The sequence below is a fragment of the Gasterosteus aculeatus genome, chromosome 21, assembly GCF_964276395.1.
Source record: "Gasterosteus aculeatus chromosome 21, fGasAcu3.hap1.1, whole genome shotgun sequence".
Classification (NCBI taxonomy): domain Eukaryota; kingdom Metazoa; phylum Chordata; class Actinopteri; order Perciformes; family Gasterosteidae; genus Gasterosteus; species Gasterosteus aculeatus.
The window spans coordinates 1,431,401-1,449,074 of NC_135708.1; the positions used below are offsets into that span (position 1 = coordinate 1,431,401).

The following is a 17,674-nucleotide window of genomic DNA, read 5'->3' on the forward strand; positions in this document are numbered from 1 at the left end:
CTGACAGTAGATATACTACATAAAGTCCATCTCACATCATTAAGACATCAAACGTCTGAGCATCAACACAGAGGAAGCGATGAGCTCCGTTACTCAGTCGCTTCCTTCTTACGCGCTGTAATTGAAAAGAGGCGTCAGGAGCAGAGGAAGGAGCGCTGTGTGACAGTGCTGCAGGAAAAGAGATGGAAAGTCCGGCTGGTTAAAGGTCACCAGTAGCCAATTCCCCCCCTGTCCCTCCCCGGGCCGCTCCTATTGGCTGATAGTAGTAATCATGACCTTTTCACGCAAAGCCAAACCAGCACGTGTGCAAACAAACGTCTAATCATGATGTATGTCTCTGCAGGGGGAGCGAGGCACAGATGGAGATCCAGGGACTCCCGGTGTACCTGTGAGTGTAGATTTGCACTCCCCCCACTGGGTGGCAGTGAAGCTTTTTTCAATGTTGAGATTCAGTTCTGTGTTTGAAATATATGTGCAGGTGTGCAGTGAGTTACAAGGACCAATGGATGGCAAGAACATCTCCACCCATCACTTACAAGCAGCTAAATAGTGGTTGGAACTCGAGTTGTAAATAATCTCAACATCTGTCAGTTGTTAATAACAGAAATCTTCTGATAAAATCATCACAACAACTGGAATGAAGATGATATCAATACGAAACAAAGTTACGTGAGTAACTACGGTTCACTGAATCCTGGATGACCACAGATCTTTTGTCTCGTGGCTGCGCAGGTCGAGTATTTTATAACAGCAAAGTCACCTGTGACCTCAGGTGACCTCCACAGGCTAGAAGTTCTGGTGTCGTCCTGAGATCAGTCCTACGGTATCTAAGCCCTAAGAGCGCAACCGGGTACAGTAGCCCCCCCCCCGACGGAGGGTCAAACTGGGACAGCTGGATAGGTTGGTCGGCCACAAGGTGACATCCGAGCCGACCGGGCTGGTGTCCAAACGGCAGCTTCAAGCCTCCCAGCCCCGTGTCACGTGGCGGGGAAGGCAGGACCCAGACGCAGAGCTTTGGGAAACTAAAAGACTGATAGTCAAGACAAATGAGAAGGAGAAGGAGAAAAATGCAGACAGGAACCAGGAACCCTCAGACCCCGTTGACACGATGGGGAAACGTTTGTTTCATTTACACAAAAACGGAGGTTTTATCACGGACAACGTTTCTAAAAACTCCGGCCAAAGTGGAGATTTCTGAAAACTCAGTTTTTGTGTTTGCGTGTGAACTCGGTCCAACGGAGTTTTAGGTTGTCAAACGTCACAGTGTGCGACTTGTTGTTGGTTTTGAGAATTCTGATTGGTTTGTCTTTATCCTTCTCGTTACACTGCCGACTACAGGTTTGGCGTAGTTATGATGGCGCCCGGGGACGTATTTATGAGGGTTCATATGAACAGAAACTTTTTTTGAAAACAGAGGGGCAGAAATATTTGTTTCTGTAAATACTGTAAATATGTGTAAATGTGGCCTCATACTTGAACTTCCAGAACATTCATCAATGACGTGACAAGAGACGCACACGGCTTAAATACACTGGGAGGTGCAGGTGATTGGACACAGGTGGAAACAATCGTGACACGGCAGCCAATCACAGGACAAGGCAGGAAGTGAAGTTACCGGTGTTCATTTTGGCAGCTATTTTTGATTTAGTCTTAGTCTTTAGACGAAAAATGCATATTAGTTTTAGTCACATTTAGTCATTTTAATCCTTCTTATTTTTAGTCTAGTTTTCATTGACGAAAACTAGACTAAAATGTAAGTAGTTTTAGTCCCATTTAAAAGCTTTATTAAACCCCTTTTCTTCCCTTCTCAGGCCCAGGAACCCCTGTGTTGTGTCTACAGCTGCATAATAGTCCAGCTTGCAGTACTTGGTTGTCCATTAGATGTCCCTCCTAGGAAAGGTCTATAGATGTCCCTCATAGGACAGGTCTATAGGTGTCCCTCATAGGACAGGTCTATGGATGTCCCTCCTAGGACAGGTCTGCAGATGTCCCTCCTAGAACAGGTCTATAGATGTCCCTCCTAGGACAGGTCTACAGATGTCCCTCCTAGGACAGGTCTATAGATGTCCCTCATAGGACAGGTCTATAGCAGGTTGGCAAACGTTTTGACTCGCGGCCACAATGGGTTGTAAAATGTGACGGAGGAGCCGGGCCAAGAACAAATGGTGGAAGTGAAAAGATTTGGATTTTAACAAATAGCAAAGCATTTATTTGCAAGGCAATTTAACAAATTGGCAAAGGTGTAACAACTTCATGAGGACCAGGGATCTAAACGCAACACTTTGTTGTCTTTGTCTGTTTACTTGCAATGCTTTTGACGTGTGTGGCGCCTCTATGTTGCTTAGTAACCAGCGTACGGTGGCCGAGACGGTTTAACCGTCTTCTCACGATGTGGCGCGTGAACTACAGTAGAAATGCGCGAGGCTTCAGAACCTGCAATGAGTTTATTACGTTAGACGCGTTTGTGACGGAGCGTCTCATCCAGCGAGGAAACGCTGCCTGCCGTCGCCAGAGAACAGAGCAGAAAGGTCCGACAGTCTTTAAACGCGTCTTCATGTTTCTGTGAAGCAGCGCGGCTTCAGCCTGCTAACAGGCAGCTAACAGTCAGCTAACAGGCAGCTAACAGTCAGCTAACAGGCAGCTAACAGGCAGCTAACAGTCAGCTAACAGAAAGCTAACAGGCAGCTAACAGGCAGCTAACCCGAGACAGCCGAGCTAAACTAACGAAGCCACATTCAAACTCGCCGAAGCGTAAAATAGTCGTCGCGGTCCGCAGTCGGTGCACAAGAAGCACCGCTGCACCGCTGCGCGCGTTCTGGGTTGGAGGATGACGTCATCATGACGCGTTAATAACCGCCGTACTTTGTCTGTCTGTTGTCTGTCGGCTGCGTGCGAATTTAGGGGGAAAAAGTATCGTGACTTTGTCAACCACCAACATGTTCGTCTCGTCTCGTTAACGAAAGTTAGAATAGATTTAGTCATAGTTTTTATTTTTTAAGATTGTTTTCGTCACGTCTTAGTCTCGTCTTAGTCGTGGAAAAAAGCTTCGTTAACGAAAAATTCTTGTCATAGTTTTCGTCGACGAAATTAACACTGGAAGTTACCCAGAGGCCAAAAACTACAAAATAAAACAGAACCCAAACCGTGACACCCTGCCTCGATGAGGTGACACCTCCAGGTGGGTGAGTGCTGAAGCCTTCTGCAGAAGGATGTATTATTCCTTGAAATCCACAATTTGATAACAACACCACCAGATGAGGAGCATTCAAGGAATAGATTAGCAAGAATTGCTCACTGAGGCGTGCATCTTCTCCTATCCAAATAGGGTTTAGACAATGCGCGTGTGTGTTGAGACCGAGTTGTGTAGTCTTGTTTGTGACACTTTAGACAGATAAAAGTGGATTTCTCAGTTTGCAGTCTAATGTTCCCACTCTGTACTTCCACAGTGTCAAGAGCAGCTCAGCCTACATGAGACACACTGTCAGGTCCAAATGCATCAGCAGTGAACTGAAAAGTGAAGTGAAAGTATTTTACTGCTGGAATGACATATTTTCGTCTCCAGACAGACTTCCTAATACTTAGTGGGTAAAATAAATATGAGCGTTTGCTCTACAGTGCGTTCTGTTCTCCTGGTGTCCTTCCTCATTCTCTGTGTGTTCTCCTCCGATCCGTTACGTCCACGTTAGGGGGAGTAGTAGGTCGACCCAAATGCACAAGCACAGCAGTTTGATTTGTAGCCAATGATTGTATTTCCCATACGACCTGGGAAGGGAAAAAGAAAAAAACAAACAAGGCAAACAGTCAAAAGGGGAACAGAAAGTGCTCTTCGGGCTCAACTGGAGTCGGGAGGGAAACTCCACCGACGTCTGTCAGGGGATAAAGCAGTTCCGGTGTGGAAACCCGAGGCCCGACACCATAACCAGAGTCTGATTAAAACGAGTCACGTGTACTCCGTGGGTCTGACACTGCAGGACATAAACATGCAAACTGGTGCGCTACATCTGACAAAATAAATACGAGGCGCCCTGATCCTGATCAGTGGCAAAAAAACAACAAAACAACAAAAAAACAACAAAACAAAAGCACAGACGGGGAAAAACTGCTAAGCAGATAGAGACCCTAACAGTCCGATCTTCAGCTCCTGCTGTCCATATTGGACAGTGTCCTCTGGCAGGATACGGACCCCCAGATTACTCTGAATGTTTCCCCGTTGGGGATTATTTCTGCTCCTGATGGGCAGGTGGCATCTGGAATGGCAGCAGGTGTTGACATGCACTTTGAGCTTTGAGTGGTGGAGACTGGGAAGGCGAAACCCAAACATACAGGGAAGGTGTTGACTTCCACGTTGTGGTGCATGGCTCAGAACGCTGCACACTCGGGGCCTCGTGGACCAGCGCTTTTGTGCCCACGCATGTTTGTTCCTCAATTTGCGCGTTAAAGCGCGGCGAGGTACAAACAAGGCGCACGGAGGTAAAAGCGCAGACTGCCTGTCGCAGGAAGTGAAAAAGGCAAATTGTGCTTTTCCGTGTCATGCGAATGCATTTGTGACGCGTGTGGATTTTCTGGAAGGACCACCGCAGGTTTGTTCAGCACACGTTTCTTTTATTTTCTGTTTCCGTCCACACATTTACATTTACACACTCACGGCGTCCAGTTCGTGGTTTCTAACTACAACCTAACAAGAACCAATCTGAGGCTCACTGAGAGAATGAGCTGCCAACCTTTCAGTAAAAAATAAAATGAGATCTACTGATGGAGAGCTATGATGGAGGCTGTTTTTCTTCACACATGTTCAACTATCAAACATAATTTACCTGCATTTGATTGATTTTTCCGATATCAGTGCATTAGAAGTGAGGCAGTATACATCACATCTAGTGAGGGGCCCAGTCCTTTGGATATTTTTCTGTATGTGGCCCTCGGGAAAACAGTTTGGACTACCCTGCTATGGACCCGACGGCGCTGACGGTCCGACCGGCAAACAGTACAGCCGTTGAGGGGGGGGGGGGGCGCTGACGGTACGCCAAAGTCGGCCCACTCCTCGCCGTTGGCGGCGGGCGGCACCGGACGCTGGAGTTTGAGACCCCTGATTCAATTCAATTAATTTTATTTTGTAGAGCCCAAAATCGCAAATTACAAATTTGCCTCAGAGGGCTTTACTGTCTGTACACATACAACATCCTCTGTCCCGAAACCCTCCATCGGCACAGGAAACACTCACCAACAAATGAAAAAACCCTTCCAAGAGGGAAAAAAGGGAAGAAACCTTAGGGAGAACGTCAGAGGAGGATCCGTCTCCCGGGATGGACAGACTACAATGATGCCATGTGTACAGAATGAACAATGTATAATACATGAGACTATATGACAGAAATGATTCAAGTAACTGTGAGTAGTAAACCAGACGCACAGCAGGACCACTGCAGGGACCAGCACCATCACATAGAACCACCATCACATAGAACCACCATCAGATAGAACCACCATCAGATAGAACCACCATCTACAGAAGCCTGTGGGGAGGGAGAGCACAGAGATTTTAGGAGAGGGTAATGTTGGTTTACGAGTACAGTAATATGATTAATATCTAAAATAATAATAATGATGATGATGATGGCAGCAGCAGGCGTCAGCATGGCCACGGTAGGTGTCAGGACCAGGGTCCCGAAGGAACTACGATCTACGGAGACCTGATAGGGGAGAAAGCACAAAAAAAACTCCCGGAAAGATGCTGAATTAGTCATGTGCATTAATAAAACGGGAATTATGGTAGAACGAGAGCGTGAGAGAGGAGCTCGGTGTGTCCTAACAAGTAAGAACTAAGAAGATCCATTAAACCAGCGCGGAAAACCAAGAAGCCTCTAATGGATTTATTTACAAGTGCCATTTTAAATTCATCTCATAGCACTTGGTTATTTCATTAGCTGTACTTAGATGTGGTGTATAGATTTACTTACATAATAACATCATTCTTACATAATTTAATGGATAAGCTTTAAGTGAACATGGGGGCGTTTGTGAGCACAGAGTAGAGAACAAGTTCTGACAACAAATCCTGTTAAACTTTCTGATTTGTACTTTTCTTTTTTTATAAATTATTACTTTCAAGGAGCAACCTGTGGATGTTTTGAAGTATTTTTGCAATGTGAAATTGCAGTTCTGTTTTAGAATAAAGGGTTGTGAATTAAATCTTTTTAAAGCTGCTTTTTATCAGATTCATCGATTAATCAGAAATAATCGACCGATTAATCGATTATCAAAATATTCGTTAGCTGCAGCCCTAACTCACACCCAGTCATAGTATAGTTATATCTCATGTATAACCGTTAACTACACCTCACAGGGCTCCACGGTGGGACCAATTTCACCAGAATTTGTACGACTTAAATGTTTCCCAGGTCGCTCTGGTGCACCCGTCCTCACATCCGCTGCCTCTCCACGAACGAAGCCTTTGTTCTCCTTCGATGGAACTCACTCCTGCTTGGATCGTATGGTGGTCTAAACCAATCAGAGGCAGAGATGCGGCGGGTCTTTGCCTCTGATTGGCTGTGGTCCAGATACTCCTGTAGGCCTACGCTGCTCCGTGCTGTGTGATTAAAATTGTGACCTGAACACCAGTGAAAAGAAATGGAGCCATGGATGTTATTAAAGAAAAGTAGGCCTGTTCCTCCCAACACTCTCCCCGGTCAATGCTGCCACAATCGCCCAGACATGGAGCCACCAGTCTCCCCAGTTCCCGGTAAAGTCCCACGCCCTGGCCCTTCGTCAGAGACGGCATCCGACTCAGAGACGGAGGTAGAGCCGACCGAGCCTGAGCTAGCGACGCAAAATGCAAAGGAAAGAACATATTCCTTTAGTAACCAGCGCGCTTTTCACCTCAGTTTGGGTGACGGATCAAGTATATGGATATTCCGGTTCCCAAACTCAAGAATGCCGCGGCCCAATTTGAAATCTGAAAATCTGAAAATCTTTTGCGTCCCACTCAAACCTTTAATCACAACTCTGATCAAAACATAATGATTAATTGACCTTAAGAATTCAACCAAAATGAAACATCCGCGAGATATTTGCTCGCTTGCGAATCGAGACCTTCGTTACTCGCGAGGTGAATCTCTGCTCGCGCTCGAAGGAGTTTTCTACGCGCTCGCTGTTGTTCTTTCTGACAGTAAGGGGGCGGAGCCAGTCACATGGTCTCTACACCTGATTGGTTACAAACCCCGTCTTTGGATTGGCTGGAGTGATGCATTCACACAACTATAGAAGCCCATTTCTGCACTGAAGAAAGGGGATAGAAAGTCTAAATTATGAGATAAAACGTTGTGAAAACACAAACGCCACCTTTATGTAACCGTAGTGGAGCGTCGATGACAACCAGCTACAAGCATCATTTACCATCATTACCGGCACATTAAGACCGATGCGTCCAGTTCGCAGACCGGCTGGTGATTTGCCGCCATAGCCGTCAAACGTTTGGCGTCGGGGCGGGTGGATGGGGGGTGGGGAGGTGGAGACGGTGCTTTCGGGGGTCCAATCGATGCTGCGAGGTGCGTCCACTCTCGCCGCCCCCCTCGCCATCCACGCCTTAAATCTTCGGCTGCTTTTAGAATAACTTATTTCCCCGTTAAGATGGTTGAGCTACTGTAGAGAAAAGGGCACGTGTGTAGTCTTGTTTGTGACACTTGAGACAGATAAAAGTGGATTTCTCAGTTTGCAGTCTAATGTTCCCACTCTGTACTTCCACAGTGTCAAGAGCAGCTCAGCCTACATGAGACACACTGTCAGGTCCAAATGCATCAGCAGTGAATTGAAAAGTGAAGTGAAAGTATTTTACTGCTGGAATGACATATTTTCGTCTCCAGACAGACTTCCTAATACTTACTGGGTAAAATAAATATGAGCGTTTGCTCTACAGTGCGTTCTGTTCTCCTGGTGTCCTTCCTCATTCTCTGTGTGTTCTCCTCCGATCCATTACGTCCATGTTAGGGGGAGTAGTAGGTCGACCCAAATGCACAAGCACAGCAGTTTGATTTGTAGCCAATGATTGTATTTCCCATACAACCTGGGAAGGGAAAAAGAAAAAACAAACAAGGCAAATAGTCAAAAGGGGAACAGAAAGTGCTCTTCGGGCTCAACTGGAGTCGGGAGGGAAACTCCACCGACGTCTGTCAGGGGATAAAGCAGTTCCGGTGTGGAAACCCGAGGCCCGACACCATAACCAGAGTCTGATTAAAACGAGTCACGTGTACTCCGTGGGTCTGACACTGCAGGACATTAACATGCAAACTGGTGCGCTACATCTGACAAAATAAATACGAGGCGCCCTGATCCTGATCAGTGGCAAAAAAACAACAAAACAACAAAAAAACAACAAAACAAAAGCACAGATGGGGAAAAACTGCTAAGCAGATAGAGACCCTAACAGTCCGATCTTCAGCTCCTGCTGTCCATATTGGACAGTGTCCTCTGGCGGGATACGGACCCCCAGATTACTCTGAATGTTTCCCCGTTGGGGATTATTTCTGCTCCTGATGGGCAGGTGGCATCTGGAATGGCAGCAGGTGTTGACATGCACTTTGAGCTTTGAGTGGTGGAGACTGGCTCAGAACGCTGCACACTCGGGGCCTCGTGGACCAGCGCTTTTGTGCCCACGCATCTTTGTTCCTCAATTTGCGCGTTAAAGCGCGGCGAGGTACAAACAAGGCGCACGGAGGTAAAAGCGCAGACTGCCTGTCGCAGGAAGTGAAAAAGGCAAATTGTGCTTTTCCGTGTCATGCGAATGCATTTGTGACGCGTGTGGATTTTAGGGTTCTGGAAGGACCACCGCAGGTTTGTTCAGCACACGTTTCTTTTATTTTCTGTTTCCGTCCACACATTTACATTTACACACTCACGGCGTCCAGTTCGTGGTTTCTAACTACAACCTAACAAGAACCCATCTGAGGCTCACTGAGAGAATGAGCTGCCAACCTTTCAGTAAAAAATAAAATGAGATCTACTGATGGAGAGCTATGATGGAGGCTGTTTTTCTTCACACATGTTCAACTATCAAACATAATTTACCTGCATTTGATTGATTTTTCCGATATCAGTGCATTAGAAGTGAGGCAGTATACATCACATCTAGTGAGGGGCCCAGTCCTTTGGATATTTTTCTGTATGTGGCCCTCGGGAAAACAGTTTGGACTACCCTGCTATGGACCCGGCGGTGCTGGCGGTCCGACCGGCAAACAATACAGCCGTCGAAGTGGGGGGGGGGGCGCTGACGGTACGCCAAAGTCGGCCCACTCCTCGCCGTTGGCGGCGGGCGGCTCCGGACGCTGGACTTTCAGACCCCTAATTCAATTCAATTCATTTTATTTTGTATACCCCAAAATCGCAAATTACAAATTAGCCTCAGAGGGCTTTACTGTCTGTACACATACAACATCCTCTGTCCCGAAACCCACCATCGGCACAGGAAAACACTTCCATGGGGGAAAAAGGGAAGAAACCTTAGGGAGAACGTCAGAGGAGGATCCCACTCCCGGGATGGACAGACTACAATGGATGCCATGTGTACAGAATGAACAATGTATGATACATGAGACTATATGACAGAAATGATTCAAGTAATTGTGAGTAGTAAGCCAGGCGCACAGCAGGACCACTGCAGGGACCACCACCATCAGATAGAACCACCATCAGATAGAACCACCATCCACAGAAGCCTGTGGGGAGGGAGAGCACAGAGACTTAAGGAGAGGGTAATGTTGGTTTACGAGTACAGTAATATGATTAATATGTAAAATAAGAAGCTGAATTAGTCATGTGCATTAATAAAACGTGAATTATGGTAGAACGAGAGCGTGAGAGAGGAGCACGGTGTGTCCTAAGAAGTCCCCCGCCAGTCTAAGCCTATAGCAGCTTAACTAAGGGCTGGTCCGGACTAACCTCAGCCAGCCCTAACTATAGGCACAATCAAAGAGGAACGTTTTAAGTTTTACTTTAAAAGAGCTGACCGAATCTGCCCCCCGGACTGAAAGTGGAACCTGGGTCCACAAAAGAGGAGCTTGATAACTGAAGGCTCTGGCCCCCAGCCTACTTTTTAAAACCCTAGGAACAACAAGTAACCCAGCATCTATGGAGCGCAGTTGCCTTGTAGGGCAGCAAGGTGTTACAAGCTCTTTTAGATACGACGGTGCCTCACCAGCAAGTGCCTTGTAGGTGAGGAGAAGTACCTTAAAATCTATTCTTGATTTAACAGGGAGCCAGTGCAGAGAAGTTAATACAGGAGTGATATGATCCCTTTTCTTAGTTCTTGTTAATACACGTGCTGCAGCATTCTGAATCAACTGGAGAGGCTTAAGAGATTTATAAGAGCAGCCTGATAACAAAGAATTACAGTAGTCCAGGCTGGAAGTGACAAACGCATGAACTAATTTTTCTGCATCACTTTGAGACAGGAAGTTCCTGATTTTTGATATGTTACGTAGATGAAAATAGGTAGTGCTTGAAGTGTTCTTTATATGCGAGTTGAAGGTCATATCCTGGTCGAAGAGAACTCCCAGATTCCTGACGGTGCTGCTGGGTACCAGAGCAATTCCATCCATAAAAACTGTATCACTTCGAAGGCTCTCTGGGCCTATCAGGATAACTTCCGTTTTTTCTGAGTTTAGCATCAGGAAGTTGCCGGTCATCCAAGTTTTGATGTCTCCACTCCGTGACCAACATTGGTGGTCTTTGAGGCTTCACCGTTTACAAGCACAAACTGGGATCGGTCCGATAGGTAGGATTTAAACCAGCCGAGTGCAGTTCCTTTGATACCAATTAAATGTTCTAGTCTCTGCAACAGGATACAATGGTCTATGGTATCAAATGCGGCACTGAGGTCCAGCAAGACAAGAAAAGAGATGAGTCCTTGGTCCGATGCAAGTAGAAGATCATTCGTAATTTTCACCAGTGCTGTTTCTGTACTGTGATGCACTCGAAATCCTGACTGGAAATCCTCAACAAAGCATTGTTTTGTAGAAAGTCACATAATGGATTTGCGACGGATTTCTCAAGGATCTTAGAGAGGAAGGGAAGATTAGAGAGGTCTGTAGTTAGCCAACACCTCTGGAGCAAGAGTAGGTTTCTTAAGAAGAGGTTTAATTACAGCTACCTTGAAGGACTGTGGTACATGTCCTGTCAACAAAGACAGATTCATAATATCTAATAAGGATGTGCTATGGAAAAACTTCCTTAAGCAGCTTGGTCGGAATCGGATCCAAGAGACAAGTAGATGATGAAGTCAGTTGATCAAGGTTGATGGAAGAGAAGGCATCCAAACAGGCATCAGGGCCCACTGCTGCATCCAAGGTTCCTACATCGGAGGACAGGTTGGCACTGGTTGAAGGCAGGAGACCATCAATTTTCTCTTTGATAGTCAGAATCTTATCATTGAAGAAGTTCATGAAGTCGTTACTAGTGAGGTCCAAAGGGATACACGGCTCGACAGAGCTGTGACTCTCGGTCAGTCGGGCTACAGTGCTGAAGAGAAACCTGGAGTTGTTTTTATTTTTCTCTATTAATGATGAGTAATAAGATGCTCTTGCGTTACGGAGAGCCTTCTTATACGTTTTAAGGCTGTCTTGCCAAACTAGCCTAGATCCTTCTGATTTGGTGGAACGCCATAATCGTTCAAGTTTCTGCACAGTTTGCTTTAGGTTCCGTGTTTGAGGGTTTTACCACGGAGCAGAATTCCTTCTTGTTGCTATTCTTCTTTCCAGAGGAGCAATAGCGTCCAGCGCCACTCTCAAAGAGCCTGTAGCAGAATCGACAAAATGATCGATCTGGGACGGATTGAGGTTCTCACAGGAGTCTTCTTGATCTATACAATGATAACTGCAATGTTCTATTCTCCACTGAACTGAAGAGCATTGCAGTTGTGTATATGAGCACATTTCACATGTGTGTGTGTGAGAGGGTATTGTGACTAATGTCCCTCACAGCCCCTCAAACGTTCCTCTCTGGTTTTAAACACTGGAGCAGCGGCTTTCCTGATGCTTATTCGATGTAGTGTGTCTGCTGTGCTGAAGGGGGACGATGGAGTCGCGTTGCAGCAAACCAAAGTCTGCAGACTGAGTTGTTTGAGTCAAGTCTGCGCTCCTGCATAAGGAACTGTAATATTTAATGAAAACAAAAGTCACCCAGAAACCTAAAAATAAAAAAAGAGCCGAGCCGACGTAGAGGAAGTTGTTGTGAGTCACATGGCGTTTTTGGAGCATTCGTTTTTCATTCTGTTGTCTTGTATTTCGTAATTTGTCCCATTTTGGTTATTCTTGACAAATATATGTGTGTTTGTTGTACTTTTTAATGCTGTCATATACAGTAGTCTAATGAGCTTGCGCACTACGGTGTGTTAAACGGTAGTTAATGTTATGCCTGTAAAGGGAAACACAGTGATCCATTAAACCAGCGCGGAAAACCAAGAAGCCTCTAATGGATTTATTTACAAGTCCCATTTTAAATTCATCTCATAGCACTTGGTTATTTTATTAGCTGTACTTAGATGTGGTGTATAGATTTACTTACATAATAACATAATTATTACATAATTTAATGGATAAGCTTTAAGTGAACATGGGGGCGTTTGTGAGCACAGAGTAGAGAACAGGGTCGTCGTGGCGCAGGGGTTAGAGGGGGTGTGCTGGGAAGCACAAGGTTGGTGGTTCGATTCCAGGCTGCCCCATGTTCCATGTCAAAGTGTCCCTGAGTAAGACACCTAACCCCTAATTGCTCCCCAGGCAAAAATGTGAAAAGACATGGGTTTAAAGTGTAATGTAAGTCGCTTTGGATAAAAAGCGTCTGCTAAATGACCTGTAATGTAATGTAACAAGTTCTGACAACAAATCCTGTTAAACTTTCTGATTTGTACTTTTCTTTATTTATAAATTATTACTTTCAAGGAGCAACCTGTGGATGTTTTGAAGTATTTTTGCAATGTGAAATTGCAGTTCTGTTTTAGAATAAAGGGTTGTGAATTAAATCTTTTTAATGCTGCTTTTTATCAGATTCATCGATTAATCAGAAATAATCGACCGATTAATCGATTATCAAAATAATCGTTAGCTGCAGCCCTAACTCACACCCAGTCATAGTATAGTTATATCTCATGTATAACCGTTAACTACACCTCACAGGGCTCCACAGTGGGACCAATTTCACCAGAATTTGTACGACTAAAATGTTTCCCAGGTCGCTCTGGTGCACCCGTCCTCACATCCGCTGCCTCTCCACGAACGAAGCCTTTGTTCTCCTTTGATGGAACTCACTCCTGGTTGGATCGTATGGTGGTCTAAACCAATCAGAGGCAGAGATGCGGCGGGTCTTTGCCTCTGATTGGCTGTGGTCCAGATACTCCTGCAGGCCTACGCTGCTCCGTGCTGTGTAATTAAAATTGTGACCTGAACACCAGCGAACCAGACGAGGAACAATGAAAAGAAATGGAGCCATGGATGTTGTTAAAGAAAAGTAGGCCTGTTCCTCCCAACACTCTCCCCGGTCAATGCTGCCACAATCGCCCAGACATGGAGCCACCAGTCTCCCCAGTTCCCGGTAAAGTCCCACGCCCTGGCCCTTCGTCAGAGATGGCATCCGACTCAGAGACGGAGGTAGAGCCGACCGAGCCTGAGCTAGCGACGCAAAATGCAAAGGAAAGAACATATTCCTTTAGTAACCAGCGCGCTTTTCACCTCAGTTTGGGTGACGGATCAAGTATATGGATATTTGCAGCAGGGGCGAAGGCTTTAATCACCTCTCGCTCTTTTGACCATACATGTGTTTGCAAGGAAGAGAAGGCCGTGCACTGCCTTCACTGTGCATGTGGACAGAGCCCGGCAGGGAACAGTGCATGTGTGAAAGGATCAAAAACGTTTGGAACTGAAACGCTGAAAAACACAACATTTCCAAAACGCACACTTCATGCCGCGATATGTGTGTGACAATAAAGAAAGACGCACCAGTGCAACCTGGTACACAGTCCGTCTGGAGCCCTGCGTCACATCTCCCACATCCTGGAGCTTGTCGGGATCTCCGATCCCCCCGAGTCGGTTGATGAGAAGGATCGCAGCACGTTGATCAATTAAAGTCAAAAAGTTAACATTTATTTAGAAGAGAAAAAGATTACATGAGCAATTCTCCGCAGATATCTGGCTCTAACTATTGCTTGCAAGCAGGAGGTTCAACACACCAGCACGTATCTCAGCGCTCGGCGTAATGACGTCTCCGAGCAGTGAAAACGCTGAGTTTTTATACACATGTGAAGAACATTCTCCGTGCCAGTTACGAGAAGCTACAAAGCAGGTTGAGATAAGAACCCAGGTGAAGCTGAGGGTAGCACACACACACACAAGATCCTCCTCAGTGGCCGCTGCAAATCACAATTAATTGACATAAAGCAAAAACGTGGATCCGGAACTTTCGTACCGAATAAGATATGAACCAAGGCCATGAACAGGAGTCCTTTGCTTTGAAGCGTCTATGACAGCGGTTCCCAAACTCAAGAATGCCGCGGCCCAATTTGAAATCTGAAAATCTTTTGCGGCCCACCCAAACCTTTAATCACAACTCTGATCAAAACATAATGATTAATTGACCGTAAGAATTCAACCAAAATGAAACATCCGCGAGATATTTGCTCGCTTGCGAATCGTGAGCTTCGTTGCTCGCGAGGAGAAGTGAGGGGGCGGAGCCAGTCACATGGTCTCTACACCCGATTGGTTACAAACCCCGTCTTTGGATTGGCTGGAGTGATGCATTCACACAACTATAGAAGCCCATTTCCGCACTGAAGAAAGGGGATAAAAAGTCTAAATTATGAGATAAAACGTTGTGAAAACACAAACGGCACCTTTATGTAACCGTAGTGGAGCGTAGATGACAACCAGCTACAAGCATCATTTACCATCATTACCGGCACATTAAGACCGATGTGTCCAGCTCGCAGACCGGCTGGTGATTTGCCGCCATAGCAGTCAAACGCTTGGCGTCTGGGCGGGTGGATGGGGGGTGGGGAGGTGGAGACGGTGCTTTCAGGGTCCGATCGATGCCGCGAGGTGCGTCCGCTCCCGCCGCCCCCCTCGCCATCCACGCCTTAAATCTTCGGCTGCTTTTAGAATAATTCATTTCCCCGTTAAGATGGTTGAGCTGCTGTAGAGAAAAGGGCACCGTCTCTCGCTCTTTAATCTCATGAAGTGCTCGGCGAGAACGACAACTTTGTTTCTCCGACGCGCCCTGAAACAAGCTCCATATCTCACGCGCTTGAGCGCCGCTCAGCATCTCGCCGTCGTAGACGAGCTTTGGCGTGTTTGGCAGAGCGCCTTGAGCGCCGTGTACAACCAGTATGGATCAACCCATTAACCAATTGATCCATATATATAAGGCGCTCCGGATTATAAGGCACTGTCGCTTTGTGAGTAAATTAAAGCCTTTTAACTGCCCCTTGGAGTGCGGACAATGCGGTATATTGACTTTAATACTACAAGAGGGCGCCGCGTTTGTTGACCAACGACAGGCGGACAAGAGCAGCCGTTTCCAGCGAGAGCCTTATTGTTTTATTAATCTATCCGTTCAAATTGTTTGTGCTTCATCAACTATTGTTTCACATAACTAATGTGCCACATCATAAATATTTAATATTAATTTCAAACTTTTCAAAATTGAAAATTAAATTTTTTATTTATTGACCTCTCGCGGCCCACCTGCAGTACCTTTGCGGCCCACCAGGGGGCCGCGGCCCACACTTTGGGAATCGCTGGTCTATGAGATCGAGTCGACCACCCTCCCTTCTCAGGACACAGCTGCAAACTATCGTTCTGTAACATGTTGTTCGTTGCACATCAGGGTCAAACACAGGAGACTGGAGAACGGCTTTAACGCAAAACAATGTTATAACATATTTTACCAGTTCATGCATCTCACAAGCTCTAGTTCTCAATGTGGACAAACTGACTACAGACGAGTTGCTCAAACAACTGACTCGTTGCCTGAAAAGTCCCAAAGTCACATCACGTGGATTAAATATAACGTTATATTATTTCCCTCTGGCCTTGCTGCCTGTTGCTAAGGTAATATGCATTCTGGGATATTTGGCGAGTCACATCCGGGTAGTATGACCGTTCTCGGCCAGATGCGGACTTCCTGTAAGACTCTGAGGACAGTAACTGCAGAACAACACGAGCTTTCACGTCAGACGCCACAAAAGTCTCCAGTGAAACCAGATAAGGTCGCTGGTCGCTTTGACAAGAAGACACCGACAGGGTTCATGACGTCACTGTACCAAACGACCAGGGAGCCTGCGCATGCGCACACCTCAAGAAGTCAACATGATGACCTAAGACTTAAATCATAACTTCCACTCTTTATGAGAAAGGGGCGGTTTCACGTCTCACACATAAAGCAGGAGGTGAAGCGGCTCGGGGACTTTCCTCACTGCAGAAACAGCAGATTAAATCCATAATTCCCGTGAGAAGCGGCAGAGGTAAGACGTGTGTGTGTGTGTCTGTCTTTGCTGGCTCGCTGTGTGTTTCACAGTAACTCTGCAGGCTTTGTCTCACTCAATGATTCATAATCCACCGATTCGCTGCTGTTCTTTGGCTCCAACGTCCGCGAGCTTCAAGCACCGACAAAATGTCCCACTCGGTCCAAAGGTTGTGGACAAACCTGCACGTCATATGTGACTCTTCCCCACCAGCTAAAGGTGTGTTTGGAGTATTTTAATGTGGATTCCAGCTTATTGTAGTCAGGACTCGGTCGAATAAAAAAAAGATAATGCGTTGATGTATTTCATCATGATATATACCCTAAATAATGGTTTCCGGTACTGGTTCTGGTCCGGTTTTACGTCCACATGTCGATTCCACCTTCACGTGTTTTGGTTCTGTGAGATTAAACGTTCTTCTCTTTCCTCACATCTGTTTAAAAAGGTCGTGTTTATCAAAGTTGAAATGTGAATATGGTGGATAGAAAGTGTGGATTCATAGTTCTCACAGTCCCGACGTTTCCTGAAAGCAACACAGTTGAGGACACGCCCCTCACGTGATGCCACGCCCTCTAAGCAGATCAGGGCCAGAAGTCTGAGACAAAGCAGACGTCCTCTTTTACCCGGTAGTGATGGGAATTACGGCTCTTTTTAGAGAACCGACTCTTTCGGCTCCCAAATGGCTCTTCTGAATTTTTTGGTGCTTAAATTAATTTATCACCAACAATAATGTAAAATTATGCGCAATATGAATTACTAATGTAAAAAAAACACTCTCAAATGTTTTTTTATATAAATACACTTTTATTTATACATTCTACAGAGTGATAAACGTTTGTTTTTGCACAAAATTTTTTTTTAAACTATTTACAAATTAACTTAACTAACTTTTAATTATTTTAAACTGTTTAATACTTAACAAATTTAAAGTGAAACAACATACAGAAGCTTACAGATTCACACAACAAAATTAAATTAAAATGTGTAAAACAAAAAGAAAAAAAAATCAGCATGCAGAGTTTTGTTCTTCAGGGAAGATTTACATTGAGACCAAGTGGCTCCGCTTTGAGGGGCTGATCCTGTTTCTTCACTCTGAAATTATCTGCCCTGTTTTGGAGAAGATAGAGATTTTAGTCTTGCAGACTCTACATTCTGCATTAGATAGATCAATGTCAT

The 17,674-nt window shown here is 45.6% G+C and overlaps 2 long non-coding RNA genes across 2 annotated transcripts in view; one reads left to right on the forward strand and one right to left on the reverse strand.

Moving 5' to 3' along the window:
* The window catches only part of LOC144390376 (uncharacterized), a 345,224-nt gene that overhangs the window by 137,620 nt on the left and 189,930 nt on the right, over positions 1-17,674 (reverse strand). The gene's annotated exons all lie outside the window — the stretch shown is intronic.
* On the forward strand, positions 10,704-13,006 carry LOC144390393 (uncharacterized). Its single transcript, XR_013454432.1, has 2 exons — positions 10,704-12,635; positions 12,858-13,006. It is a non-coding gene; the product is annotated as an uncharacterized LOC144390393 (long non-coding RNA).